Source organism: Mirounga angustirostris, unplaced genomic scaffold (genome assembly GCF_029215605.1).
Source record: "Mirounga angustirostris isolate CCGP_5_RB_7025 unplaced genomic scaffold, mMirAng1.0.hap1 SCAF_8, whole genome shotgun sequence".
In the NCBI taxonomy this organism is placed as follows: Eukaryota; Metazoa; Chordata; class Mammalia; order Carnivora; family Phocidae; genus Mirounga; species Mirounga angustirostris.
Genome location: NW_026991716.1, coordinates 7,480,140 through 7,495,629, shown reverse-complemented (window position 1 = coordinate 7,495,629; position 15,490 = coordinate 7,480,140). Strand labels below are relative to the sequence as shown.

At 40.8% G+C, this 15,490-nt stretch overlaps 1 protein-coding gene across 6 annotated transcripts in view; it reads left to right on the top strand.

The window, feature by feature from the left end:
* CDKAL1 (CDK5 regulatory subunit associated protein 1 like 1) overlaps positions 1–15,490 on the top strand; it is a 662,439-nt gene that overhangs the window by 461,589 nt on the left and 185,360 nt on the right. The gene's annotated exons all lie outside the window — the stretch shown is intronic.

The window sequence follows — 15,490 nt, the reverse complement described above, 5'->3', positions numbered from 1 at the left end:
TAAGGTCGTACTCGTCCCCTTTAGTTTTTTTGGTTTGGTTTGGTTTGGTTTTACTTGTTTTATTATAAATCTCAGTAAGTTTTAAAGAAATGCAAAGGTGGATGAATATTCTTATTCTTCTTCCTCTAAAACTTTCAGGCCACCCCCTCTGACTTCTTTTTCCATTTGGAGGCATAGAGAGTTTGGTTTGTTTGTTTATTTGGGGGGTAGGAGGGTAATGAGCAATGAAATGAAGATGAACAAAAAGAATTCAAAGGATTATTTTCTCAAGGGCCTGGAAACTAAAGTTTTTAGGGCATTCTTTGAATACCTAAGTGCTCTAATCATTCTCTTTAAAATAAACAAATAGTAAAATGATTTTATAAACCCCTGCTCCTATTTCCAGCTGCAAAGAAATTTATCAAGAGAAAGAAAGCTTTATTTCAAACTTTCCTAACAGCTTGCTCATTTACCTGCTTGCCTCTTGTTGGTTTATATTATGGACATGAAACAACTTTATAGAAAAAAATATATATGCAATGAAGGCTAAGTTTCAGCTGTTTATATTGTTCTCTGAATTTGCTGCAGAACACCTATTAATTTATATTCACTTTCATCATTATTCCAAAGACACATTTCTGTGATTCTCTTGTTGTCCACATATTTATCATTTTTAAAGCTTATATAACATTTCATTAAGTTTACATTCCCTTCTTTGCTCATTGTTAAACACTTGAATTGTTTTCAATTTCTATCATGTAAAGAGTTGGCTAAGAATTCCTTTTCCTTTTTTTGAAGTGGAGACTGTATCAGCAACGTAAGATTCATTATAGCTATTTGTAGCTAATATTTTAATGTTAGATAATATAAAACTATGATCCAGTCCGGTGGCATTTTTCTGTTCTGTAGATTCACTGTAAGTAAATTGTATATCCTTCTATGTTCAAAGTATCCTGTACAATGGATCACCTCATGGGATTCTTTTGAAATAGGCTGTGCAAACATTTATGTGACTGGGCATCAGGAAATAAGTTTGTTGTTGTAGTTTTGAGTCTCATCTTTTGAAGGAGCAGAAGAGACTACACAAACTCGAATGTTCACTTTTGCTCCATAATTGTTCATTGTGATAATCTGGAACAGTTTTACTGTTTTAAATGATTATGCATGTTTATTATTGTGTCTTTGCTTTTATGATTTATTTTTGGTCTTATCTGCAATTAATGCCAAGTCACAACCAGGAGGGTAACAACCCATGGTTTTATTGCTCTTATGAAAAAAGGGAGACTTTTATGATGCATTCTCCAGGAATTCATTTTGGAGGAAAGTGGAGACTGCCCATATATGAAACCAGACATATATGCAGTCATAATTAAGATGTTATCAGAGAAAATGGTTTCATTTCTGGACACTTCGAAATCTGTTGTTGGACATGATTTTATGCATTGTTTTGTCCATTTACAATGACTGCTGGCTGCCAGACGGTGAACCATAACTCTTCAGTGAATTTCAGTCCTTTCCTGTTCTCTCCTTCCTGTTCTCCATCCTTATCATGAATGCCCATCACTTACTTCTCCCAATTCTAAAGTCGTCTGGCTTCCACCGGGCCTGGGTTTTAGGGGCGTCTTCTGATAATAGCTTTGGTGTTCCTTTACTTCTAGTCCTCCCCACCCCCCAGCGTTGGCCCTGCCGCTAGCACCCTCTCTCCCTACCTCCGTTGCTATATATCCCTCCAGAAGCCTGGTCTAAAACTGACTAAAGGCATCCTATTATTGGATCTCTGTTGAGCCCTCTGGGGTGCCCATGTGTCTGTTTTCTTTTTCAGACTGTTTCTCCATATTCACAGTAGCCACTGCCAGTCGTTTTCATCCATCTCAAAGATAGTCCCCCAACTTAACATAACCTGTTCAGCAGCAAGGTCCCAACAAGGACCACCTCCTCTCCCCTCTCGCCATGCTCAGAATGTGGTTATATACTGGCCATTTTCCACAGCCTTCCTGCCTGAGGATGTGTCTCTCCTCTCTTCAGCCAGACTGAAGGGAACCCTACCTGTTAGAGAGGTGAGAGGAGTGCCAGGTTCCAAGTTGACTATGTTGTGGAAAACACAGTCAGTGGGGCAAGAGCCTGAGCAGAGTCAGCGGAAGATTCACGCGTCTGAGCTGGAGATCACCAGGCCTGGGGCGCTAAGTTGGGCCGGAGATGTAGAAATACAAGTGGGCTGTACACGGGAACTGAGGATGAACTGGGGAGTCCACGGATGAAGCAGGTGGGCCCAGAGAGGAGGGAGTCTGAAGGAAGTGGGGTGATAGGGCAGAGTGGAATCACTGTGAAGAAGATAAGAACCCATGGGGTATGTCAATAAAATATCCTGTCTGAACTATTGAAAGAACTTCCTCATAGGTATTTTTCCTGACTCTGACTCACCCCCCATTTCCAACAATTGTAATAGTTACCATATGAGGGTTGGCTCAATGCTGGGCAGTATCTTAGTGCTGCATAGACGTTAGTCTCATTTCACCTTCCCCACACACAGCCAGGCAGCTATTCTTCTCAACGTGTAGACTAGAACACACAGGCTTCAAGAGGCTTCAGGTCACACAGCTGGGTGCCAAGTACCTGCTAGACTCTTTAACCTAGATGTCCCATTGACACTTCAAGTTCAGCTTAAGACAGAAATCATGTAATTCCCTTCCCCAAGCCAGCCTCACTGCTCTCAGGCTCTGGTATTTCATCTTTTTATGCTTCTGCTTTCAGAGTTACTACAACTCAGGATGTGTTGATACTGAACACGGTGCTGTTCCTGCTCCTGAATCCAGTGTCCAACTCCTTGTCACAAACTCCTATTTTTTCCCTCTAATGTTGATCACTCTCTGAATGAACAAGAGAGAAAAAGGAGACAAGATGAAAGTAAAAGTAGGGAGAGAGTGCTGGGAGTCAGAGTGTTGGAGGTGTCCTGGAGAAGCCCTGTTTCCTTGGAGATTTTCTTGGTTTAGGAATTCCGGTAGGATACATAGGGTGGGCACGATGTGCGGGTTAATTGCCTAACTCCATGGTCGTACGTGGGTATAAGCCTCAGGTTTCTGTTGAATTCCTCCTTTTGATTCTTTCCTTAAAACATTTGCTGATAGGTCATGATTTTTATTTTTATTTATTTCATAATAGGGAACATGGGGGGAAACTGAGGTACAAAGGGGATACATTGGAAAGCAGGCCCTAGCCTGGCCACTCGGTTCCTTCTCCTCCAGGGTGTTCTTAACTGGGGGGAAGAGTTGACTTCATGACTCCTTTGGCGCATTCTCTTTGCTTTGAAGCTGACAGAGGTAGTTGTAAAACTGCTTCCCTCATTCTGTTCTCTGTGTGTTCACTTTCTATTACCATGTAACAAATTACCACAGACTGAATGACTTAAAATAATACAAATTTGTGGTCTCACAGTTTCTGTAGACCTGAAGTCTGGTATGGGCTCTCAGCAGGCTGAAATTCAGGGATTGGGTGTGTTCTTGTCTGGAGCTCGGGGTTCTCTTCAAGCCTTACTGGTTATTGGTAGACTTCATTTCCTTGCAGCTGTATGACTGAGCTCTCTGCGTTCCTGCTGTCTGTCGTGTGGGTGCTGTTCTCAGCTCTTAGAGGCCACTCACAGTTCCCTGCTGTGTGGTCCCCAGAGATGGCTCATACCGTGGACGATGGCAAAAAAAAATCCCTTGGTTTTTATTAAAAGGTACCTGATTAGGTCAGGCCCATTGGGATAGTCTCCTTATTTTAAGGTCAACTGATTGAGACCTTAATTACATCTGCACGATCTTTTCCCAGCAACAGCTAGTTTAGTGTTTGGTTGCAGAACTAGGAGCGGCTACCTACACACCAGGGGCTGGGGAATTTGGGGACCGTGTTAGAATTCTGCCTTCCATGCTCTAGTTTATGCCTCATGTTGGGTTATGACGGCTGGGTTGGCCAGGAGGTAAGATGGAAAAATACATCTTATCTTAGGGGGTAGAAGTCAGTATTGGAGGTGGGTGAAACCCAGTGAAAGTGATGGTTTCCATCACTGAGTCCACTCTATGTTACAGAGATCAAACAACCCCTTTATCTCTTGTGCTTTTATACCAAGGCCTAATCTCTTTCAGCGCGTTATTTGCATAACTTTTGAATACTATTTGAATAGTTCGGTGTCCCAAGGTTTCCTGAAGGTGTGCAGCCAGCTAGCCCTTTTTTCCTCCAATACTTGGGGTCACCTTTTTCTTTGTTTGCCCAGGACCGTCCTGGTTTATTCCTGCTGTCCTAGCGCATTTATTAATAGCACCTCACTTTCACTCGACAGGGTCTGTGTTTGGAGGATAAATGTAGACCCACTATCCATACCGTTTAGGCTCCTGCAAGTTCCATCTTTCTCAACCGCTCCTTTCTATCATCCTAAGGCCGTGTATACACTGGCAACCCATGGACCTTAAGCTCACCCCATCACATCATTTGTCAAATGAACAATGAAAGAAAGGATGATTAAGAGTGTCAAATACAGTAAGTAGGTCAAGTGGAATTAGGACAGAAAATAACATTCATGGATTTGCCAGTGATGAGATAATTTCATCACTGTGTTGGGGCAGGAGCCAAGTTATAGAGGGTTTATCAGGACGTTAATAGTGAGAAACAGCAATGATAGACTGTTTTTCCAGAAGTCTGGAAGGGAAAGGAAAAAGGGAAAATATTTGGAAGCAGGTAGGGGAAGGGGAGGGAGGAGTTAGGCAGGACAAGCTGGTTGAATTGTTCCTTGGTAGAGGTGAGCCCTGGCATGGGGAAGAATATGGTAATGCTAGAGAAAGAGGTAAGTATGAAGGATAAGAAAGCCCAGCAGGGATTCTAGAAGAATGAAATGTAGAGCACAGTGATAAAGAAAGCAGCAAATGTGTTCCTCAGAATCTGGGAGGAGGATACAGAAAATTAAACCAAACCACAGTGAGGTGTGTGGATGCAGACAAAGTCCTCGTGCTCCCAGATGGTCTCCACTTTCTGTGTCATCTTCTGTATCTACTTGTTGGCTCTGCAACTCTTACTCCTACTAATTGTGAGCTCCCCAGCTTTCCCTGTGAGCCATCACTGTCTTATCTCTCGAGGTTTTTACATCCTTGACATGTTTTTAATAAAATATATTTATAAAATAAAAGTAACTGTTTGGAATCACACCTGTTTGATTTAAAATAAGTGGCCAATTAAAGCAGCTCATGGATGAGCTAATCTGATAGGCTTTGTTTTACAGAGATGAATACAGTTTGTTAAAGAACACACGTAGCTGGATCCCAAGGCGGGTCTGTATCTAATAAAGCTAGCAAAATCACTAAGGAAAACATCTGTTTCGTTATCAGGCCAAGACAAACTGCCTGCAAGTTCAGCACATGAAAGACTTGTTCGTGCGAACATAGGATTGGTTGAGTACAACTGTTCGTTCATCCAAGCAAAAAATGGATAATCTTAGGAAATTATATTTGTTGTTGTTTTTAAAATAACCAATTTTGGTTCAACTTGATAAACAAAGAAATCAAATATGAGCAATTCATGAATGACATTTTCCCTATCTACACAAAAGGCACAAGGGCACAAAATTTCACTTTAAGAACTTTATTTGTGACTTGTACACTCAATTACTTTCTAAATCTTTTAATTTATAAATTTTTCAGTTTGGTGGATCGTCTATACATCACATGTAAATACGTAATGTCTTTTACTGGTGCTCATTTTGATGAAATAGAACAAAACTGAAATAGCATATTAAGAACTTCTCATGCTGAAATACTCTGTTATTGTTTGTGCATTTGATGTTTGTGCTTGAGATTCAATACAGATTTTATTTCAGCATCTTTCCATCAACATCAGTTTTAGGCAATCACAGGAACATAGAATCACAGGAACATATCATACTTAGTTAACGTTAAATATTGCCTCAAGAGGTCTCAATAAGCAAGATTCTGAGACCCATGATTGGAGCTTGGGCTTGTTGAAAATCCACTGGAATTCTCTTTATAGAATTATTGAGAGTAAAGCCTCGTACCCTGCTGGGAATCACCTCTCTGATGCATTTCCCTACTATTAAAAAGAAAATACAGCAGCCATAGATTTTGTTTTGAGCGTAACTCATATTTGAAAGGAAAACTTTACTTTTATCTATCTTTTAAACTTTTCAGAGTCATTAAAGAAGTATCTAGTTTGGGGGTCAGTAAACTTTATTGGTAAAGGGCCAGATAGTATTTTCGACTTTGTAGACCAAGACACAAAATGAAGAATAAACTATCTGTCCATCTATCTACCATCTATCTGTAAGGAAAACAAATTTTCCACAAATTTTTTATTGATAAAAATATAATAATGTAGTCTAACGCTTGAAATATAGACCTACTGGTAAGAAGAATGGAATTACTTTATTTGGACAACATTTCACTTATTGAAGTTCATGGTTTAATATTCCCTAGTGTCAAAACCAATTGCTAGTGTTCCCTCGTGAATGTTGATGTATAATGAGATTTATGTATTTTTTTGAAAATGTCTTTTCACCCAGATACGAATGCCAAATATTGGTATCCATTCATGATATCAGTTTATCTTGGTTTTAATTGAACATATTTGTCACTTGAAAAGGATTTATAGAATTGTATTAGATCCTTTTCTTGATATTTGCCTTTTATCAGATCAGTCACTTCCAGCTGAAGGTTAAGGCAAAGCTCCTCAATCACAGAGTTAAATGGACTTTTAAATATAGACATTTCCTTTGCACTCGTATTGAGACCTGAAAAACGCTGCTGGTATGGTGGTTTGAGCTCAGAAAAATGAATCTGCTGTAATTTGTGCAGAAATGGAGAGTAAGTATGCTTAACGCTTTAAGTTTTGACAGCATGCAATATATACAAAACACCTTCACATTGCTTATGATTTGAACAACTTAATTGTTAAAAATGACCTTACTGAAGTATAAGTTTTGCCTGAAGACATTATTTGCCATGTAATATCAGGTTGAATTCGTTATGAAACATTATCACATCTATAACAAAAGCTAATTTTCAAGACCATTCAAACCTATATAGGTTAAGTCCAGAAGAGTGAATGAAACTCCCTGTTGACACTCTTGGCTCTGTATCCTGTAGAATTCAGATATTTCCCCAGAGTACCTGCAGAATTAATGTCCTAGGCTTTCATTTGCAGAAGCTCGTCAGTCTTCTGAGCCTTTGTGTGTGTGTGTTTCACGCATACCTTTAGCTGCCGTTGGTTGTAACAGGTCATAGCAGATTCCATTTCAGGTTGTGACGAAATAGTGTTTCTTCAACTTGTTTGACAGTGTTCCCGCTGGGAGTGGCTCTGTGCAGACTATTCTTAGAGGCTAATTTTTAGTCACTTCAGTTTTGGCATTGACTCCACAAATACAAATAACTTACCAGTATTGATAACGTCTCTTGATTCGTCAGAGTCAAAGATTCCTGCTCAAAGTCATTTGCTTTGTTTTCTTTTTTTTTTTTTTTTTTAAGATTTTATTTATTTATTTGAAAGAGAGACAGAGACAGCGAGAAGGAAGCATGAGCGGGAAGGAGGGGGAGAAGCAGACTCCCCGCGGAGCAGGGAGCCCGATGCGGGGCTCGATCCCAGGACCCTGGGATCACGACCTGAGCCGAAGGCAGACGCTCACTGACTGAGCCACCAGGCGCCCCTGCTCTGTTTTCTAATTGACTTGTTACTGGTCCCAGTGATGTAAGCTCAGCATGGCTGGAACACTAGTGGGAGGAGAGTAGAGGAGTCAGGTTATGTCGGGCTTTACTTGCTTACCGTTCATAAAGGCTGGAGACGGATCTTCCAGGACACTGGTTGGTTTATTGTTTGTTTTTTGTTTTGGGGGGGGGGGTTACTTTCATTAAGTTTGTGTGTTTAACCTCACAGTCCTTTATTGAAAAAATAATAATAATTTGAAATGGAAACTCAATCTGTAACAGTTCAGTCTGAAGTCGCTTTGGTTGAAAAGTCAGGAGGTGGGAGACCCAGCGCCCCACAGGCCTGAGGTGCCGCTCAGGCCCTGCCCCTTGGCCTGTCTTGTGCAGAACAGTCTAAAACCACTGTTTTCAGCACAACTGGGGAACACGTGGTACAGCGTACTCTGAGCAAAGGTAGGAGCCTGTATGATCACCTGTTAGGTATCAAACACTGAGCTAAGTCTTTTTAAATATCTTGTTTCATCCTCACAGCAACGTGATCAGTATCATTGCCATTTTATATAAAAAAAAAGATTCAAATATACAGGGTTTTTTGAGTACTGTTATTTATAGGATCTCAACTTTCTAGACAGTACAGTAGAACTTCCTACAGTGATGGAAATGTTCTGTAGCTGTGCTATCGAATATGGTAGAAAGTGGCCATATGTGGTTATTGAACACCTGAAAGGTGGCTAGTGTAAGTGAGGAACTGAATTTTAACTTGTATTTGCTTTTAATTCATTTTCATTTTAATAGGCACAAGTAGGTAGCATTTACTGTATTGGAAAGTTCACGTCTAGATACCAGTCTCCAAGTGATTCTGGAGTGTATTTGTTCTCTAGTGGTTCTGTCTTTGCCACTTTGCTTTGGAAGATTGTTCTGTAGTTTATATTTATCTTAGAATGTTTTGTTGAATGTATCACATTTAAGTTCACCTATTTCAACTACGAAGTTGACAATCAGGTCTCAGTAAAAATTTTATATGGGATTTGACTTTTCTTCCTTTAAAGGGAACTGATGAGTGTTTCATTGACTCATTAATACTTGTTAAGTACCTACTTTATGGCAAGCACTACACTGGACCCCGGGGCAGATGTGGCCACTGTCCTCCAGGAACTCCATAGTCCCAGTGGCGAAAACTTAGAAACAACCAGCAAGTCTAACTGAATATTAGGAAATTCGGTGTTTGGGAGCTCAGAAAAAGCTCTAAATACAGCCTAAGTTCAGGGAATGTTTCCTAGAGGAAGTGCTCTTCTAAGTAGAGGCCTAAGTGGTGAGTGGGACTTAGCTCTGCCCAACAGGTTTGGAAGGGCCAATGGGGAGAATGTTGTAGATGTCGATGACTCCAGGCTAGAGCACGTTGGGGCTTCAGAGAAGGGACCGGCAGTTCAGTGGGGCTGGACTCTACCGTGTGAGCCGTGGAGCCTGCATGAGGTACCCTATCGGGGTCAGCCTCTGGGGCACGCAGTAGGGCAGAGAGGGCATGAATGGCTCGCTGGGGTGGGAGGCTGTGGGGGAACGGTGGAAGAATTAGCACAAATTATAAACCTAGAAGATATTTAGGAATTTAATAAAAAGAAAAAAAAAGATTTTCACGGTGATATCACTGCACTTCCTACTGGCCGTGCTTACTTTCCTTGCTATCCCTCGGTGAATTAATTCAGGCTTCAGAGAATTTTCTGAATCGATCAGGAAGAAGAACTCTTCATCTACACCTTTAAGATGCGCTCTGAAAAAGCTGATTTCCTTTTGCATTCCAGAGATCTCTTCGTACTGATCTGGAATTCCTCTTGAAACGGTCATTTCTTTTTTTTTCTTTTTTTTTCTTAAATTGCCCTCCCGTATTATAGAGCCTTAAGGGTTTATTTGAAAGATGGCCAGTATGTAAAGCTTTTGTCTTCTGTCGGTTTTACATGTAATCCTTACTTTCCTTATATAAATAAAGAAACTCTTAATTCTCCAGTGTATTTAGCACTGATTTGGGCAGTAGTACCACCTGAGAAAGAATATTCACAAAGGAGTGGCACACTTTCATTCTCACATTCAACTTCCTCATTGAGAGCTGAGTCTGCAGAAGCTGCTGTGTAAAATAGTACCAATCAGTTCGATGTTTGCTACTGATATTGATAACGAGGGATTTCATTCAGCAATTCGTCTTCTTCTCCTTATACTGATCACCTCATGGAGCATGGGCCCTACTCTCAGCAGCTCACCATGAAGGTTTTTTTTTGTTTTTTGTTTTTTTTTAACAGAAAGTCTAGACTGTAACATTCTTTTTGTCTCAGGAATATTTTTTTTTTTAAAGATTTTATTTTATTTATTTATTTGACAGAGAGAGAATGAGAGAGAGCGAGCACATGAGAGGGGGGAGGGTCAGAGGGAGAAGCAGACTCCCCGCCGAGCAGGGAGCCTGATGTGGGACTCGATCCCGGGACTCCAGGATCATGACCTGAGCCGAAGGCAGTCGCTTAACCAACTGAGCCACCCAGGCGCCCAGTGAAACTTTATTATTTTTTTATAAAGATTTTATTTATTATTTGACAGAGAATGAGAGAGAGAGAGCACATGAGAGGGGGGAGGGGCAGAGGGAGAAGCAGGCTCCCCGCAGAGCAGGGAGCCCGATGTGGGACTCGATCCCGGGACTCCGGGATCATGACCTGAGCTGAAGGCAGTCGCTTAACCGACTGAGCCACCCAGGCGCCCCCACCATGAAGTTTTATATTGATAGTTTTTGAAAAGCCAGCATGGGAATTAGCACCTGGTGGAATACAGAGAACATTTAAGATCTGTACCTTCACACTTGCGTTCCTCTGTGTTTAATTTCTTGCTAAACATGGATGGGCTTCATAATACCAAAAGGACTTAATTAATTGTAGTTTTTGAAAGCATATGTGTAAAAAATGGGATCAGAACAGTATTATGCCTACAGAAATCGCTCAGATGTTTTTTCTTAGAGAAATGCAAAGTCTGGTTGAAACATGGGGGACTGAGCCATATGAACCAATGTCAGTCAATAGACGTGCCATATAATTTTCTCTATTTTGATGTCTACTTTTGCATTTTTTCTGTCCATGCATGACAATTTTAATGTTTTACATAGAGGAGTTGTAAAAAATTAGTTTCAGTGGCTGATTTTGTGCAGCAAACATTAAGTCAGTTCCCATGAACAGCCCCCTGGTGCAACCCTTAATAAATGCAAACTTTATTTTTAGTAATGACCTTTCGTAATGTGAGCCTTGATCCATTGAGATGCTGTTCACTTTTGATGCATCTCCAAATCCCTTTTTTTATGCATTTTAAATCAACACACGCTTGCTCTGAATTTATGCATGTGGATAGACGGAGATGTAATTTAAACACATCTGTTCAAATATGCATTTCAGATCAACTTGGTGCCGGTTCTCATAATACGATGGAGTTTTTGACGGGTATTATATCCCTAAAGTACACAACAGATGGTATTTATTAGAGAATGAATAGAAATGAAGTTTAAGGATGTTGAGCTTTTTGTCTTAAGTCACTCATTTTTTAGTCATAAAACAATAATGGTCTGAAGTCCTGTGCCCCTTATGTGATAAAGCGTTGTGCGAGACTGTTTTCTTTCAGATGAGAATCTCAGTCAAACTGAGATTAAAAATATCTTTTTGTTGAGTAGTCACCATCGTTGAGAAAATTCAGTGAGAAAGAGATAGGGTAAATAATAGGCATTAACAATGAGAAACTAGCTACAATTAATACTTTATAAGTCATATAAATAATGGATTTTAAAAGATGGAGTAGCTTCGCGAAAAATCTTCATTCACTTTAGGAATATGTCAATGAATAGTTTCATATTTCTTAAAAATTATTTCTGTACACTGGGGGCATTATTTCACTGCCTAAAATAAGATTTCTTTACTCACCTTCAAAGCTAACTTCCCCCCTCCCAAATACTTACACTAAGAATGAATGGCATGATATATCTATAATAAAGTGACCTAAAATTAATATTCATTGCCTTTCAGCTTTACTGTTTTCAATTATGAGCTATACTTAAATGATTATCATTTGAACAAATATAGAAAAATATGACAAAAACATGCACTCCTCGTACCCCGCTCCTCCACTCTTTCAAGCATTGCACCTTCATGTACTTTTCTGCCCACACCTGCACATAGGAAGCTGACAAGACCATCAGTTGCCCTTGTAAGGATGAGCTGTTGATGGGAGACTAGTGACTATTGCGCAGTGTTCAGAATTACAATAACTAGCTTTTAACACTTATTTCTTTCTCCTGAATTTATAACACTGGGAACCATTTCCAAAAGAGCTGGATCAAGGATAAGAAACAAAATCTATATATGCATGCCTTTCTCTTGCATTTGATAGAAGCTATATTCTCACATCCACAATCAGATGCAAGGAAACCAGACTGAGATTACTTGTGAGCTATTATTGACTTCTGCAAACAACACCACAAATAAATCTTTTTCTCAGAGATTTAGACAGAGGGAGTGCAAAAGGAAAGCGATGGTTTGTGAGGGGACCTGCAGTTATGTTAGTCAGTAATAGAAAACATTTTAAAATATTTGAAATAATATAATTGCTTTGCACCGAGAACACGTACATGAATAAAAGATGTTAGCAGGTGTCCTGCTAGTATGGAATCTCATGCTGTTGTATTTATTGGAAATATGCACACCATCAGCAGATTTACATTTGTAAAAAGTAATCGAAACAGAAGGCTTGAGTAAAAACTCAGGCTTAAAATCATGTAACTCCTTTAACCTGAATTTCTAATTTAATAAAATACAGGTTTTGCATCAAATTACCTTTCTATCTTAGATTTTTTTCACTGTAACTCTGAAAATCATGTTTTTCTTGGTATTTCAGATTTTTTGCTTTAAAATACTATAATGTGCAACATATAATACCTGCCTCTGATATTTGACTTGCCCATTGCATGATTTGATAAAGATTTTTGTAGCATTTAAACTCTTGATTAATAGGGTCTCAATGTTTAATGTATCTCCGGGTTATCATTTTTATGGTTAGTAGCACACAGATTTGTAAACATCACATTATTATAGTCAATGTACAAAGACACATTTCCTTATTGTTTCATGTTCATCAGTGAAATTGATTTTAATACAATCAATTGCATGGATAACAGTTTCAACTTTAAATAAGGGAATAGTCACCTAGAGTGCAATTTGCTTTTCAGTGAAAGTCTTTTCCCTCCTCCTGTTTTTGTTTGTTTCTTTCTTTTACATACTTTTTATCCCTTTAATGTTTTTCACTACCGGGGAAAATTTAGTCCAAGTGTTCAAGTCTTAATCCATTTTCAGTCTCCTGTGGCTTCCTCCCCAACATTTCTTATAACTTGGTCATCTTGCTTATCTTTTAACTGTAAGTTTATTTCCTACCCGCCCTGCTCTACTCCCACCACCACCACATTCACTCCTATCCCTGCTCCTCTAATAAAGAACACATTTTTAGAACCTCATGATGCATCAAGCCCTGGGGATATAAAAACCAGCTACAACCTGGCCCCAGCCCTCACCTCACTTGAGTCCATCAGTTACACCACGAGCACCGTTCTAGTGATGCTGGGTACTCTGCTCGGTGTCTGAATTAATAGCCTTACTCTCCTTCATTCACTCCGGGGCCTCACACTTTGAGTCCCACTGCCTCCCGTTTTTAGCGTCTCTGCTCCGCTCCGCCCACTCCTCCCAGAAGCCTTTGGTAGTGTCTTTTCACCACACTTGAACCTGGTGGTCCTAACCCCCTTTTTAAAAGCTAGCGGTTCCCGGGCGCCTGGGTGGCTCAGTTGGTTGGGCGACTGCCTTCGGCTCAGGTCATGATCCTGGAGTCCCGGGATCGAGTCCCATGTCGGGCTCCCTGCTCGGCAGGGAGTCTGCTTCTCTCTCTGACCCTCCCCCCTCTCATGCTCTCTCTCTCTATCTCATTCTCTCTCTCAAATAAATAAATAAAATCTTTAAAAAAAAAAAAAAAGCTAGCTGTTCCCATACTCCTCTTCATGCATGCCACATCCTATGGTGTTTGCTGTTTATTTCTTTTTTGCCTGAATGCCTTTGCTCTTGCTTCTTCCTTCGGTGGAGCGTGCTTCTTCACCTTCTCTGGGGGTGCTGTCCAGGATAGGAGCCAGGTGTGTCTGGCTGCTGAGCATGAGGAATGTAGCAAGTCCAAGCGGAAAAGACATACCAGCTTCCAAAGACTGAGTATGACCAAAGAATCTAAATATATCTCATTAATTTTTATATTGATTGCATGTTCAAATGACCATATTTTATGTATTTGGGGTTACATATTTTTAATTTCACCTGTTTCCTTATTTAAGATGATGATTAGGACACTTAAAATTATGTATGTCACTTGCATTCTGTTGCTGTTGGACATGGCTGCCCTCTGCCCTCTGAGCCACGTTCCCGAAGGCTGCTTGCATTTCTCTGCCCTCTGCATCGTATTACTGCAGCATTTCCTTACTGTGCCCGCATAGCGCTTAAGCCCTGCGCCCCAAATTATAGTTATTTATGAAGAAAGAGTGTGGCACTGAGTGACGAGCCCGGACTCTGAAACGAAGATGCCTGCAATGCACGTCACACTTCTGTCCTTTCCTAACTTCGTGTCCCTGGGGCGGGGTCATGCACCCTACTGAGCCTCAGTTTCCTTTCTGTACAATCGCAGTGACATTAGCACCTACCTCACAGGATTACCAGGGGATTAGATGAGTTAGTACGTGGAGGGCACTCAGAGCAGTGCCTGGCGCAGAATGCACTGTTCGCCTTGTCCGTTACTAACACTCACTGCCACTGTTTCTCTGGGTGCACCTGACGGCGCTCTGAGATCTTCCCAGGCCGGCTCGCACCTCCCTGTGCACAGCACAGGGCTAGGACATGCAGGGCCTCCTTTTGCGACATGGCTTAAATTGACTGCTGATTCCATTTATTGTCAATTTAATCGATGCTATCAATGGAATTGAATTTTCCTTGAGAAGCCATCAAAACACAAAGTGATTCCTCTGCCAACATTAAAAAAAAAAATAACATGGGGGCGCCTGGGTGTCTCAGTTGGTTCAGCGTCTGCCTTTGGCTCAGGTCGTGATCCCAGAGTCCTGGGATCAAGCCCCACATCGGGCTCCCTGCTCAGCGGGGAGTCTGCTTCTCCCTCTGCCTCTCCCACCCCCTGCACATGCTCGCGCACTCTCTCGCTCTCTCTCAAATAAATAAAATCTTTTTTAAAAAAATGATTTCACTAGAGAGTTGAACTCCATGAACATTTAATGTTCTTTCAGCTGCCCAAATATGTGTGATAATGGTTCTTCATCCGTCCTATTCTACTGTCCTCAGGGATATTTCCTAGGTAGAACTACTCTAAGACCGCCCTTCCTTCCTTCCAGAAAGCACTTTGGACTCACTTCAGAATATGTCATGTCTGAATGTGCTCCCATATCTGTGGGAATTACTCTGCTCCCCTCCCATCCCGATTTTAATGCCAGTCCCTGCATTTTGCTCTCAGTGTCATTCTCTTGTGATTTTCTGTTACAGTCAGCTTGTTTATGTGCGCATTTTATAAAAATATCATATCATGTAACTGGAGACGACTCTTAGTCAGGGTACTTGGAGAATGTGACCCTGTCCTGAGGAGGAGAGGGCTCTGTGCAGGAAGCCTGGGTCTCGTGACGAGAGAGTCGTTGGCTGTCTTTTACCGTCTGGGGTCTCTTCATTTACTGTTTTGATCAGAAATTGATTTTGTTAAAGCCGTTTGCTCAAGGAACGGTTCTGTCATTGGAG